Raw genomic sequence first — 14,950 nt, 5'->3', positions numbered from 1 at the left:
TTTCATTTCTACCTAGGAGGACTTTTGCAACCTCTGCTTTCTCCTATGCCTGATGAAGGGCGAGTGTGCCTGAAAGCTTGCAAATACATACAATAATTTGTTTGCAAATATCTAGTTGGTCTAATAGAAGAGATCACCTCTTCTAGGAGTTTTGATTCCAATTGTCAGAGAAACAGCTTCTGGGTCTGGCACAGAAGATCCAGCCGGCTTATCCATTGCTTCTTAATGGCACAGAGTGATCAACCTGCCCTTTTAAATCCCTTCTTTTCCAATGCTGCAGTTAGAGCATCTTTTTTTCTTAGTCAAGGGGGTTCCTGGCTAGAGGGTCTTGCCCCTCTGCTCGGGGTCAGACCGATCACCATATTTGGGGTCAGGAAGGAATGTTACCTCATCTGGGGTCAGGCTGGTATAGACTGAGGGTTTTCTTCCCCTATAATAGCACCCTCTAGCTGGGACCTCTTGAGCTGCATATATTGATAACATTTTATAGAAGCAGGACAGTGACTGCTGTGGTTTCACTTGCTTTACTTAGGGCAAGTTAGGCTTTTATGTCTTGTGTTGTGCCAGGGTTGGGGGTAGTCTTACATACGGTTTAGATTATGGTTGTATGGGATAGTTTGGATAGGGATGATCCTGCCTCAGGCAGGGCCTTGGACTAGATGACCTCTGGCCCTACTTCTCTATGACTCAAGGACCAGTATAAAGTCATGCACTTAGGACAGAAGAATCCCAAGCACCGCTACCACCTGGGGACTGACTCGCTAAACAGCAGCTCTGCAGAAAAGGACCTGGGGATTACAATAAAATGGATATGAGTCAGCAGTGTGCCCTTGTTGCCAAGAAGGCTAACAGCATACGGGGCTGCATTATTAGGAGCGTTGCCAGCAGATCAAGGGAAATGATTATTCCCCTCTATTCTGCACTGATGAGGCCACATCTGGAGTACTGTGTCCAGTTTTTGGCCCCACGCTATAGAAAGGACAACAGTTTGTTAACAAACTGGAGATAGTCCAGCAGAGAGCAACAAAAATGTTTAGGGGGCTGGGAGACATGACTGCTAAGGAAAGACTGAGGGAACTGAGCTTATTTAGTTTGGAGAAGAAAAGACTGAGAGGAGATTTAATAGCAGCCTTCAACTACCTGAAGGGGGGTTCCAAAAAGTATGAAGTTAGACTATTCACAGTGATTACAGATGACAGAACAAGGAGCAATAGTCTCAAGTTGCAGCAAGGGAAGTTTAGGTTAGATATTAGGAAAAACTCTTTCACTAGGAGGGTAGTAAAGCACTGGAACAAGTACCTAGAGGGTGGTGGAATCTCCATCCTTGGAGGTTTTTAAGGTCCAGCTTGACAAAGCCCTGGCTGAAGTGATCTGGTTGGAGAAGCTCCTGCTTTGAGCATGGGTTGGACTAGATGACCTCCTGAGGTCCCTTTCAACTGTAATTTTCTATGATTCTATGACTCTGACTGTAAGGACCTAAGGAGTGTAAGTCAGGTGTGATGGGTGCACAGGTGACTGAGGAAACCAGTATCAACCAAGAAGCCTTTTCCACAAATCTCCCATTTCTGTGTGCTCTGCTGCTGCTGTGCTTGCTTTTGTCTTGTAGATTTTTATCTCCTTGACATGGTGTCAGTTCAACATGCTCCACTCCCTTTGCTGTCAGTTTGACATGCACCACTGATGACCATCAGCAATCAGAGATTCTCAGAGGTAAACTGGTACAGATTGCATTGGACCAGGTACCACTTCAGAGTATTCATGAAACTGTTCCTGGGCCAATCATTGTTCCTCTTGTCACTCTCTAATTTTCTTTGCAGTAGCTACTTAGGCATTCACATACCATCCAGTCATACTATGTCCAACCCAATACTGCTGAGACCTCAAAATTAAGTCTTCACTACTTAAGCAATCAGCACTGGTCTCTCTACTAACTTTCATTACCTCTACATGTGTAATGTGTAATGAACCTACCAATGATCTCAGTAGCTTCCAGATATAAAAGGTTACCAACTCATCAATGCAGTCAGTCAATACAGTTATCAATATAGCAGCCAGGACAAACTGAGCTGTATAAAGTCAGACATATAGTTCTTAAATAGCTGGCACTTCTGGACATAGCTTAGCTTTGTAAAAGGAAAGGGGACAGGTCAACTTGAAATGTACTGCATTTTTTTTAAAGTTAGTTCAAAGCTGTTTTGTGTATTATACAACTCCCTGATTTTTTACTTTACAATGGTATTTTCATGCTTTTAAAGTTTTTCTGTTGCTGTGTGAATGCAAACAGAAGAAAGTATCTAATAACAGCAGCAGTCCTCTTTCTGGGTTAGATGATAGACTGATGCAGAGTTTCATAGAAGCCAATAGTCACAGAGGATTGTGCGTGCAAGAATAGCTCTTGACTGAACCAGGGCCTAACTGTGAAAGAAATATTAAAACTGACTATACACAAAGTAAAAAAACGCTTTATTTTAGTATATTTTAGTTATATGAAGCTTAGGTATTATACCAATAGAGAAATAGTTTTCAGGACAAACTATCTCCTTTGTATCTTACATTATTTGCTTACTTTTTGTATTTCTTTTGGCACAGCTATTAGTCAGTCTCCCATTTTTGTCCTGGTGCTTTACAATATAACCCTAGTCTTTTTCACTTTTTCTAACACCTCCTGTCAACTGTCCTTTTTCTCAGTTTCTCCTCCTTGCCAACATCCAGGGTGCAAAATTCGTGAGACCCTCTGAAAATGTGAGGGTTGTTTTTTTAAAAGAAAAAACAAACTTTGGAATTTATTTCAAAATTTAAATTTGCTAAAATATTTGCTATAAAATTGTAAGAGTTGGTAACTCAGAGTTAATAGCCAAATGTTGAAGGATCCCACAAATACTGCATAGGAATGTTTGTTTATCCATGTAAGTATTCCTATTAATTTTAAGTTTTGTAATCCTTTCTTTTTACAGAATATAAACTTGATCAAAGAATGATATACCAGTTTCTTTTAACAAGCATCTTTTTGTGCCTTCTTTGGTCCAACAATTGTACATGTTTAATTTTTGGCATGCGAGTAACTTTGTGAAATCACAAGTGTTTGCAGATCTAGGCTTCATTAGGTCCATCTCTCTGGTCTAAGGTCAGAAATCACTTACACACATGATTAACTTTGTGCTTAAGCACAACCTGAAAAGGGATGCTTCTTGAATTAGACAGTCAGGTTGTTCCTTACACCCAGGTCTGTACAAAATAGGTTGCTTGCTTCCTATCAAAAAAGGAAACAAAAAGAATAATAATTCAATAGTGCAAATACAGTGGGAAGCACAAATACTATACAAATGCCTATTATTAAACTTATTTCTGATTAAACTAAAAGTTAACCAATTAAGATATGCTTCTTAATAGTTTTTCTTCTCCTGCTGTCAACACTTTCATGGTCACCCCTTAACATCCCTTTTTCATACAATGCATCACTCCAGATTCTGATAGTGGAATCTATAGTTTCTCCTTGCACTCATGACTAAACATATGATATATGGAATATGAATTATTTTAAATATTTAAAGACTTAAAATATACACAGAACAGTTAATTGACAAGACATTCAGTTTTAGTGTTCATTCTCATCTTTATTGTTCTTATTATATCCCTAAAATAACAAAAAGATCTGTCAAGATCTGTTTACTCGCTCTTATTTTTCAAGTGTAAATATCCCTCCAGACATTCCAGTACATATGGCATATATTGTCTCAGGCAGCTTTGAATTTTATGTTAAAAGACTCAGTAGATTCCTATAGATCAACTTAGGTTTGGTTTCAAAACAAAGTTTTCCACTTGACGCAAAATGAAGACTCATTGAATTTTCAACTAACTCCCCCCCCCATTCTTCCAGGATCGATAATCACTCCCATAAATAACATTTATTTATACAACAGTATTACAATTAGTTATCATTTAGGAGTAAGTTCCGGTCCACCCCCACTTCCTAGTGCTCTGTCTCTGTTATATCAAAGAGATGCTGGCTTCTGCACTTAGTGCTGTAGAATAATGCTGTATACAGGTTCTCTCTGCTGCAGTCATTGGAAGTGTACAGGGATAAGCCAGGAAGTAACTCTTGAGTCTGCAGATAACACTGACCCATTGGGCAAAACATCCTTGCCCTGTGTGGCTGCTCTGGTCCTGTATTTAGACTGAGAGAAAGATATTTATAATCCTTGCCTTAGTCCTGCGCACAAAGTTTATTTACTCCGGCTTTTTGTGGGGAAACCAGAATCTTCCCCTTAAATCACTGAATGACTGGGGGAAATCACTAAAAACAAAATAAATCTCAACACCTACCATCAGAAACCCATCCTTGTATTAGAGGTGGAATTAGGTAGTGTTTTCCTGCTATCAAAAATTATCTTCTTTTCAGAAGTTATGTTCCTTGCACCAGATCTCTACTTGGTACACTTTAATTTGATGTGCAATTTATGAGTTAGGTCAAATTAAAATAAATGTGAGAATCCACACATGTTCAAATACTGGCTATATACAGACAAAAACAGTACAGCATCCTATATGCTTGGGGTTTTTTTAAACTATAGGACACTGTATCATTTCTGTAAAAATTCATATTAAAGGCTTATATTATGTGATCTGTTTCATGTGGAGTTTTCTTCAGATTCAGAACTTTGACTACCCATTTGTCTACTTCATTTTTCCATTAGCTTTTGCCAAAAATACCTAGCATTTGTGATGAGCGAGTGATCGATTGATTGATTATGATCATTGTTGCAAACAAATGATAGAAAATTTTACTAAGTGCATCTATCAGGATTTTGAAAAAGCTGGATGTACAGAAAAATTTTTCAAGTCCCCTGACCCCTCTTTCCGTATAATTGTACTGTAATCCAAACCACTGTTATTAAAACTTTCAAATAATAGGAGTAGGGATAGGGAAGATTTCTGGGCAGGGAGCCCTCTGCATTTTGTGGGTGTATTTTATTTATTTCATTAAGCTTTTGCTTTCTTTCTTCATCATGTCAACTGCACCATTACAAAAGTATATTGCGCTATAATTTCAGCTTCACTAGAGCTCTTATGTCCATTATTTCCATACAGTAACATTATTGCATTTTGCTGACCATTATGGTAGCTACTTCCTCTATGTGACTCTGATTCAGCAAAGCATCCAAGTATGCTCTGCTAACCTTTATAGAAATCCATTCTATTTCACCCTTGCTGAACAGTAATGAACTTAAATGTGTGCTTACCTAGCTTGTCTGAACTTTATCCCAAAGCTTTCCTAACTTTATCCCAACCATGCAGTTGGTCCATTATATTACGCACAAAAATTATGCCTCTCACATAATGGTAATTCCTAGACCATCATGGCTACAACATCACTGCAAAACTACTTTACCTTTAAGGGCATGTGTAAGTGTTTTGCTGAATTGGGTTCTGCTAGAAAAATTCTCTAAGGGCATCAACATGAATATAATGTTAGGCACACAAAAACTAGAAACAGTCCATCTCATGATGGCATAAAATCACTTTTCACGAAAAAGCAAAAGAAAAAAGAACTAGAAACAAACAGCTGCACGTATTTTGTCAGGTGTGGCATAGGAAAACAGATCTGTTGTATCTATGGTCACTGTTATTAACCTGCTTATATTGATAAATCCTGCAACATGCTCTCTGTGTAGCATCAATATAAAGTATTCCATTTATTTTATAACAGACTCATTGGTGGACATGGATACACGTTTGCTTTCTGAAGCAAATGGATAAACAGATTTTTGAAGCCACACCTCCACGTCATTGTCTACCCACACAGTTTTATTCTAATGCCAGAAAGCACAAAATACACTTTTATGTTACATGCCTATACTTACATAAAGTTGTTTCCCTGTTAATGAAATGAATACAAGCTAGTGCTTGATGAGTGGATATACTAAAATGAAGCCTTATTACAAAAAAGTAGTGTCATAATCTACTTCTTCCCACCGCCCTTTTTCCCCTCCTTATCCTTTACCCGTGGTCTGTTTCTATTCTTTATTGTTGCATGGGGACAAATAAATAAGCTAGCCTTGGTAAGAAGACTACACGAAAGCTGTTCCTCTGTGAAGAACTGTGAAAGGAATTTGAGTAGTATATTTTAAAATATGGCTGTAGTTGAAACAAGTCCCAACAGGTTTTGGCTGTCCAGCCTTTTTGGTTTTGATATTGGTTATAAAAAAATTGGACCAGTCCACACTCAGTCAAAGCAAGGTAAGGTCATTTTCAGCCATGGCTAAATTTTAAACCCTGTTCATGTAAGCAATTGAACTCTGTTGAAAACCTTGTGTAGACATTGCCATCATTGCTTTGTAGTTACTACCATGTTTTAAACTACTGATTCTGAAAATAAAGAGATTAATTTATTTCATGTCCTTTTAAAGATAATTAGGGCCTCAATCTTGTAAAGATTTGCACGCAGGTTTAGTTCTGAGTCTAGTAAAACTAGAAAAGTAAGAGAAATGAAGCACAGTATGGGGTCAGAATCAGAAGCTTGAAGTGCCTTCAGATTAAGACTGAACTGAAAAATGTAAACAGAAGGAGGTTTTTTGAAGGTATAATTTTGTACCTGTGACTAAACTGTACTCATATGTTCATGCCTGAAGTTATTTGTGGCCATAAATATTATGAATAAAATAGTTGGGGACAGTCAGACTCTGACTGTTAGAATGGTATTATTTGCACCTGTGATTAATCTAGTCAAATGTTGCACAAAAAGTGAGCTTGTTTGAAAAAAAAAAAAATCTGTCCTTAAAGATTTAACATTTCTAATAAATAAATGGATTGATAAAGTACCATATTATCCATATTGAAATTTGACTTTACGTTTTAAAATAAAATGAATTCATGTTCTCCTTAACATTGTATCAAGTCCCAGATAGATGTTGTTTTCTACACTGTTGCACAGCATAAGACATTAACTATCCTACACCAATCCTACAACAGAACCTTTTTCTGTATCTATTTAATCATTCTGCTTATATTTGGCATTCTTAGTTCTAGAATTTACAAACTAATGTCAGCAGTGAAGTAAAATGTCAGCTACTGTTTCTCTTAGGTTGATTAAATATCCCCAGTTCAATGGTAGGCAAGGGAGATGGGGAAATAATGAATAGCAAATTCTTATAAAAGTAGTTGTTGATTGGTAGGTTGCATTTGTATACGTGGTCATAAAACTGCATTTCAGGGGCTGCAGTTGCCCCTCGTCTAGCACAAGGACATTCAAAACCCATGAATCTTTTCCTCCAAGTCTCTTTAACCTGTAGCAGAAAATGTGATCCCAGCTTTCCAAGGGACATTAGTTTAAAAATGTAAAGCTGTCTATAGGCAGCTTCCTCTGAACATTTTCTGTTGGTTGTTTCAATAGGTTTGTTTGCAACTTCTGGTTAGATATATGAGTCATTTGAGATCTGAAATAGGGTAAGTAGCAAGATAGCCACCAAAACCATTTGTCAACACTTCATTTATTCCACTGACCACTTAATGTAATTAGAGTGATTTTAGAACCAATTTAAGCCTGACTAGAAAATTCAATCATTACTGGTATGTGCCCAAATCCCACAAGGGCTTAAGCACATGGAAGCAACTGAGATACTCATGCCAGTGAAATTACAAATGTGCTTATGTCTTCGCAGAATCAAGACCTTACCCTGTTTTGCTAGAGTATATTTCCTCACAGACTTAAATCTTTTTTACTGTCTTGTGCTTTTCGATATATAATGTTGTTTGAAACCCTAAAAAGACCATTTGTGTTTCCTGACAAAACAGGCCTATTACAGTTTTCATAAAATGAACTTCTGCCCGAGGTTTAAATAATCCAGGGTAAGATCAAAGTCAGGCACTAATTTCCATTTGCTGAAGTCTATCATTCTCCAGGAGCCATGATCTTGAAGTACAGCCTCCATTTTATTATTGTTGTCATGCTCAACACCTCCATAAATAATGGACTCTGAGAATTTCCTTATTTTCTACAGAGGAAAACAATATTGTCAGATATCTTATTTCAGAAAATGTTTTCTCACACACACCACAAAAAAACAAATCAACAACAAAATATGGCTCATCTAAGCTATTAAAAACAACCAAACCACAACCAAAAATACTAAAAATCCACCAAGCATCTTAAAGCTCTACAAGTGTTTAGGTATTTTCCAACAGAATATTCATAGAATGGGTCATATGGCTAAACTGAGCATTTAGTCTTAACTGAAAGGAAAAGGAAAGTGTTTAGCTGCACTGCCCTAGATGAATCATTGTTCCTCCTGTATCTTCTACCTTGGGGTCAGGGTCTAAGTTTAAATTATTTCCCCCCTTTTCAGGATGCAGTTCACTTCCCCTTTCATGCCTGGCCAGCTAGACTTTCCAGTATGTAGGGAAAAGCAGAACCAAGGCCCACTTTCCCCTACTCAGATGGGGTATTGGGCATACAACTGTGTCCCTTCTACCACCTCTCCTTATGCTAGAGTTGTTATTCATGTTGTTCTTTAAAAGGTTGCAAAATTGTGCCCTATGGCAGGTCTCACTCATGGATAAGGCAGGGTAGATTTGGCTTCCTTTATTGCTTATGAAAGCTTATGAATCTCTGATTTAGTTAATTTATAAAGTGCAAACCTAGCCAACTTTTGCCTTTTTTCACACTAATACAGTTAATAACCTTTCTCACTCATGCCACTGTTGCCCATTCCATGGTCCCATTGACTTTGTAGGAAAACCCACGCAAATAAAAGATGCAGAAGTAAACCTGAGGAACATGATAAAAAACAGTGTATCTTTAAATGGAATTTAGAGTTACTTTTCAAACAGTGCCAATACAGATCGCTCACATGGTAGTTTAAACAATTAAGTCTGATGATAGGGGTCCATAGTAACTTAAAGGGAACATCTTAAAATATATAACCGCAGGTTTCTCCTGGTTCTTCTAAGCTATTAAAAAAACTTTTACCATTTAAATGAAAAGCTTGTGGTTCTGCACTTTAAGCTGAGCCTTTTAAATTGCAATGTGCCTATATAATTAGACTAATTGTTTTTAACTACCATCCGAGTAATTAGTAACAACCATGGTAAAAAGTAATAAATTAAATTCAACCCAGGTCTTACTCTAATGTATTCCCAGAGCCAAATTAATTCCCGGTGTAATTCCAGTCTATTTTCTGTGAATACACATGGATGTTTTCCTGTATTCAGGCTGCAAGGTGACAGATAATGGAATGGAAGGATTGCTCATCACTCATCAGAGCGTGATTTTCTATTCAGTGACAGGCAGCAGAATTTTCCTATCACCCCCTTTCAGGCCTTCCTGTGCCCTGGTAAATCCCAATTGCTTTAATGTCCCATCAGGTCACTGACTGCTAGAATAATTTAGGGTAGTCCTCTAACTGCTCCAGATTGCATCAAGGGTATGTCTACAAACTGCAGACATACAAATAGCTCTGCAAGAAGCAAGTTATTTTAGCTCCAGCTGCATGCCTGTGCCAATGCAGTTATGCCATACAGAGCCAGCCCAGGTATTGCTACATGGTACTGCACTGTTCTGTGTGGACCCACTGGCCCCGGGGGCAGATGTTACACTTAAGACATGATTAACCAGTTAATTATGTCTTAAATAGGAATCCAGCTACAGTTCATGCAATTAATGGTATGATAAAACAGGGAATAAGCCACAAAATTATTACACAAAATGCATGTGATAACTTTGGGGCTGGTTTACTTTGCATCTTGAACTGAACATGTAGCTGGTGCCCTCCTGGGGCTGGGGCATGCTGGTTATCTGATCATAGTTTCCAGCCTTTGAAGTATATTGGAACGCATATCTATCTATCTATCTATCTATCACAACCCAAGGGTGTGATTTTTTTTTTGTGTGTGCTTCGGCACTGCTGAATTATTTCCCGCCACTTGTAGCTTTCTTTGCAGGGTGCATTTCTTCATTGCGACACAGAAATGCACATTGCAAGGAGTTCCTGCCATTTGTATTCAGATTCGTGCCCCACTATTGGTCAGTTCTAAATTATTCCTACGTGGCGGCTAGCGATTGGCTTGCTAGCCGTATAAGAGGCTTGAGCGGTTTCTGCCCAAGTTGGAGGACTCCACGAACATCAGGAGGAGGAGACTTCACATCTTGTGAAGATCTCTAAGTGCTGCGGAGCCTATTGGACCCAGCGTGAATATCAAGAAGGCTACAGGGGTCTGATCAGCCTCTCGCCTCTCCCCGTCGCCGAGCGCAATCCTTCGACGTATCCCTCTTCCCTGCACGCAAAGTTCCACGGAGCCTAGCAAACTTCGTGTGAGTGAATCCAGAGCTCTGTCTGAGTCCTTAAACTGGGACTTAAGCGAAGTTTTCCTGGAAGTCTTTCCAGCCTACACCGCGACCATCTACGGTGTAAGTAAACAATCTTAAATCAACCATTAAGCGTCCGTGCCTAATTCTAGCGTGCCACCTGCCTTCCCCGACCCGGCGTGTCCGGGCTGCTGGCCACAGCCTGCCATGCAGAAAAAGGGCCTCGGACCGTTCCCGGCCTGCTCTCTCTCTCTCTCTCTCTCTCTCTCTCTATCTATGCGTAAAATATTTTGCAGTAAGAATTCCACTAGTTGCTGACATTGTATGCTGTATAAGCAAAACACTCAGAATAAAATGTTTTCCAAGAATTAAGGCCCAGGAGTCTTAGTCTGCTGTTTCCAAAGAGATATTATATGCTGGCAGCAAGGACACCCATTTTTTACTTAACACTAGTATTGGCTTATTGAGAGAACTGACTGTGCTATGAAATTGCAGGTTAAATGTTTCTTGAACTCTTTTATACTAGGCCTTCACACTGTGGTAGACATAAGGAAGAGAGTAGGTCTGCTTTATTTCCTTAGCATTGAGGCTCAATCCCTCCATTCCTATCCTTCACTTGTTCTTTCAAAGTTGTCATACAGTCAAGCCAGTTCCACTTATTTAATATGACCTGACAAAGAAGCCAAACATACACTTAAATCCATTAACCACACGTAAATCTAACAGCTGCACTATGAGTCATTTCAAGACCTGCTAATTGAATAGACAATTGTATTTGTACTCAGCTGAATTAGCACACAGTCTGTGAAACCCTTCATCTCTTCTCAGATCAAGCCATACAATTTGGGGTGCAGCCATACAGAGTACTTCAGGTATGGGGAAGGCATAACATTTAGCTATTGACTCAGCCCCAATGAATGTCTTCAGTGTGAAGTACAGGAACTCTGGATAATTGCTACCAAAAATTTCCATAGATTTTGTTTCCTAGGTCTTTAGCCTAGGAAGCCCAAGGAAGAGTCAGTAGTATAATAAGAGGTGAGCAAAAGGGGCACCCATCCTAGGTACCAAGTTAGGAGGGGTGCAGGAATGCCCCCCACCCTCCTTCAGAGTCCACCCTTGCAGCATTGTCATGCTGGGAAATCCAAAATAGTTTCCAGCTGCTGCTGGTTTAGAAGCAACTCAGCCAGGGTGGGTAGAGCATGCAAAAGCAGCAGCTCAGCTGGACTGCTTAAAAGTCCCCAGCCTCAGTAAGGCTATTGCCCATCCTCCCTGCTCCCCCACCCTCTCACCCCAGCTTTTGAAACCTGTGCTCCCCACTCCACATCCCCCGGCCCTCGGAACCTGTGTCTCTGCCCCCCTGCTCTCACTGCTACTCTCCCACTGTTTTTGCTCTGGGCACCAACTTGGCTTGTTCTACCATTGTTCATCCTTCAGGATTTTACCCACAAAGCAATAATTTTAAAGGACCTGAGAAACCCATTTACTTTACCAGTCAGGATAAGAAAAATCCCTCAGAGACCAGGACCCCAATTTGGCCCGCAAGCTGGATCTGGCCTGCCAAGGAATTCTATTCGGCCCACCGTGGGTCACTTGATCCCACCAATCCTAGGTGTAGGAGGTAACTGGGGCTGTGACGCATGTGGCTGGTCCCACCACCTCTGGGTGCATGGCAGGGCAGGAGCAGCATGGTGCAGTGGCCAGACTCTGCTTCCTGGCAGCCCCCACAGCAGCAGCTCCTTGCTGCTTCCAACACCACCATCTCTGTTGCTACCAGATCCAGCCCTACTGCCGAGGCACCCTGACCCATCAGACCGGCACCCATCACCAGGGTCACTGGATGGAGTGGATGGGCAGGCAGGCAGTCTCCACAGAGAGTGGCCTGGGACCCCCATGGGCAGGGCACACTTGGCCAGGCAGATGGGATGGAGCCATGGGTGGGTGAGGAGCAGCATCTGGGAGCAGGACAGGTGGATGTGGGTGGGGGCAGGGGCTGGGGCCAAGGATCACAGGGCAGTGACCTCATGGGGCCAGGACCCGGGGCAGAGCTGTGATAAACTCCCCACGTGACAGGCACATGAGAGGAGCAGATCACAGCTCTGCCCCAGGCCCCATGCCCCAACCCCGCTCTGTCACTACGCTGGGATCCTGACTCCAGTCCTTGCCCACTCCCTGACGCTGCTCCCCACCTGCCTGAGGTCCCATCCCACCCTGCCCGCAGGGGTCCCAGCTGGTCTCTACAGAGGCCCAGGCTCCATCCAGTGCCCCCAGTGGTGTGTGAGGTGGATTGGCCTGGGCTGGATAGAATCAATTGCCTCCCACAACCTTCACCAGGCTGGGCCAAGACATCGCCCCCCCTCCCAGCCTGTAACAGCTCATCAAAATTCCTAAAGTGGCCCTCCAGGCAAAATAATTGCTTGCCCCTGTACCAGAGATTGTACACAGACAAAATGAAAGACGGCCTCTGTCGGAAAAGACTTACACGCTAAATAAATGTGATTCAGTGTGTCCTGGACTGTTAAGGGAACAAAATCTATTGAGTTTAACATAACCCCCTTCTCTAGATTTAATTTTAAACAATCTCATGGAATTATGTCCATGCAACAGAATTCAATAGAATGGTTCAAAAACACCTTAAGAACATCTTCTATTAAATTATTTAGCTCTTCAGTTCCTATTAAGCTTCATAATGTTTCCAAATAAACTTTTTGCTTTAATCCTTATTACGTTACTTAGGTTTTTTCACTTAATAGAGATGATAAAATGGTTGAGTCTGTACACATAATTTAATCTATGGTCTTTATGAGATTATCAACAAAATGTGCAAACAGTTATGCAGACCCAGACATCACTAACTTATTTAATATATAGAACACCATAATGAACTGTATGCAACCTGTTCCTAGCTGATTGCAGGCATGGCAGTAAGGTGTGCTTTAGCCAAAAAAAGGAGTAGATAACCACCAGCTTTCTAAATGCCACCAGCATTTCTAAATGCCTAGTTTCCCATTCCTGAGGAAAATCCTCCAACTATATGTGATGATAACAGGAAATTAAAGGAGGCAGTGGATTTTCTCTGGTCCAGGCATCTTTCAGACAAAAATTCATTTAATAGAAAGCTGAAGATGGCCTTGGACAGCTAGGTCTGAGAGTTTAGGAACAGCCAGGGAGTAAGTTTTCTTAGACTCACTTGGCCTTCTTCCCTGTTAAATCGGATCTGGAACAAATTTAAAACAAGTTTTACCCATGGAATAAAGACCAGCTTTATGCAATTAATAATTTTTTGTGTTCTTTTAACAGACTAAAACTATTACAGTTGCTTCCATGAAGCAAAGAGTACAACTAGGTAGTGCCTGAAAATGAAAATACTAATATTCACCTCTGTGCAAGGACGATAAAAGAAATTAAAAAAATAAAAATAAAGACTTTTTTTCACCCACTCTCCAGTGGGGCATTTACCTTTCAGGGCCCCTAGTGTGAAGCCAGGAGTTCCGTTTCCTAACAGTTATAGTCTCCTTTGTTTAAATCCATTCCTTTCTAATATTTCCCAGTCACTTTCTTCGTATGAAGTTTCTCTTTACCCACAACAGTGGTTTGTTTTTTTCTCCATACGATAGGCCCAGTAGATGCTTCCACAAAACAAATTAATAGGGAAATTGCAAAAATTGCGGAAATTGCAAAATTAAGTGATGTCTGCAAAGTTGGCAGGGGAAAAAAAAAACTAAAATAAAATGTTGGCTCTGTAGTAGGAGCTAACAGTCCTAATAGCTGCTGTGACTCTTGAGGAAGTGGGAAGAAGGGCTGCCAGCATGAAGGGGGGCAAGCAAAATGGCTGCTGCCTCCTCCCCTCACTGCTGATTGGCTGAGAGGGCTGCCTGTGGCCTCATCCTTCTCCACCAGTAAGCAGTGAGGGGCAGGGCCACATGATGGACAGATCTTTTAACCAATCAGTGGCAGGGGCATAGAGCCACTGGTGCCCCCCAGCCAATCAGAGGTGTTGCGGGGCTCCCTGTCACAATAAGCCTGCAAAAATGGTGTCTGGCCCTGTGATCTACCTGTGAAATCAGCCACTTGCTCCACTGAGTTGGGTAGACCCCTACAAATTAATAGTCAGCTATCTGGGTGTAAACTTAAGTAGACAACCTGCAAAGAAAAGCGACTGTCTTCCACTGCCAAGTTTCCAACCTTTCCTTAATTTTCTCTTTTCCCCCATTTTGTAAGCTTTTACAGTGAGGCTGAATTGATCACTACACAATCACAGGAATTCTGTCCTTGTCAACAAAGTGCAGTGATATCGCTCTTTACAAGTTGAGGCAGTTTCTACCGTTATTTTAAAAGGATGCCTCAACCCTCTTGTTCCTAAAAAGAGCCCAAACCATTCTTTAATATAGCACTCATCAATCAGCAACATGATGCAGGTTCTTTCTGTGCTCTAACTTTAAGCAACACTAAGCTTAAAGGGGTTATAACCCTATTACAGCTACGCTTTCTAAGGGTATGAAATTTTCACTGCTAGAAATCTTTCCAGGAGATATGTTGTAGATACATTGGAGGGTAGGTCTAGGATTCAGAGTGACCTAGACAAACTGCAGAACTGGGTCCAAAGAAATCTCACAGGTTCAACAAGGACAAGCACAAAGTCCTGCACTTAGG

General features: G+C 40.8%; 1 long non-coding RNA gene across 1 annotated transcript; it reads right to left on the bottom strand.

Annotated features, from left to right (window-relative positions):
• Window positions 1-2,446: 2,446 nt before the first annotated feature.
• Window positions 2,447-14,092, bottom strand: LOC132250019 (uncharacterized). Its single transcript, XR_009461597.1, has 2 exons — window positions 13,757-14,092; window positions 2,447-3,250 (listed from the first exon to the last, which is right to left on the bottom strand). It is a non-coding gene; the product is annotated as an uncharacterized LOC132250019 (long non-coding RNA).
• Between the last annotated feature and the right edge of the window lie 858 nt (window positions 14,093-14,950).

This window comes from Alligator mississippiensis, chromosome 1, assembly GCF_030867095.1.
Source record: "Alligator mississippiensis isolate rAllMis1 chromosome 1, rAllMis1, whole genome shotgun sequence".
NCBI classification, from domain to species: domain Eukaryota; kingdom Metazoa; phylum Chordata; order Crocodylia; family Alligatoridae; genus Alligator; species Alligator mississippiensis.
The sequence above is the reverse complement of the archived record's forward strand: the minus strand, read 5'-3'. Positions and strand labels throughout refer to the sequence as shown.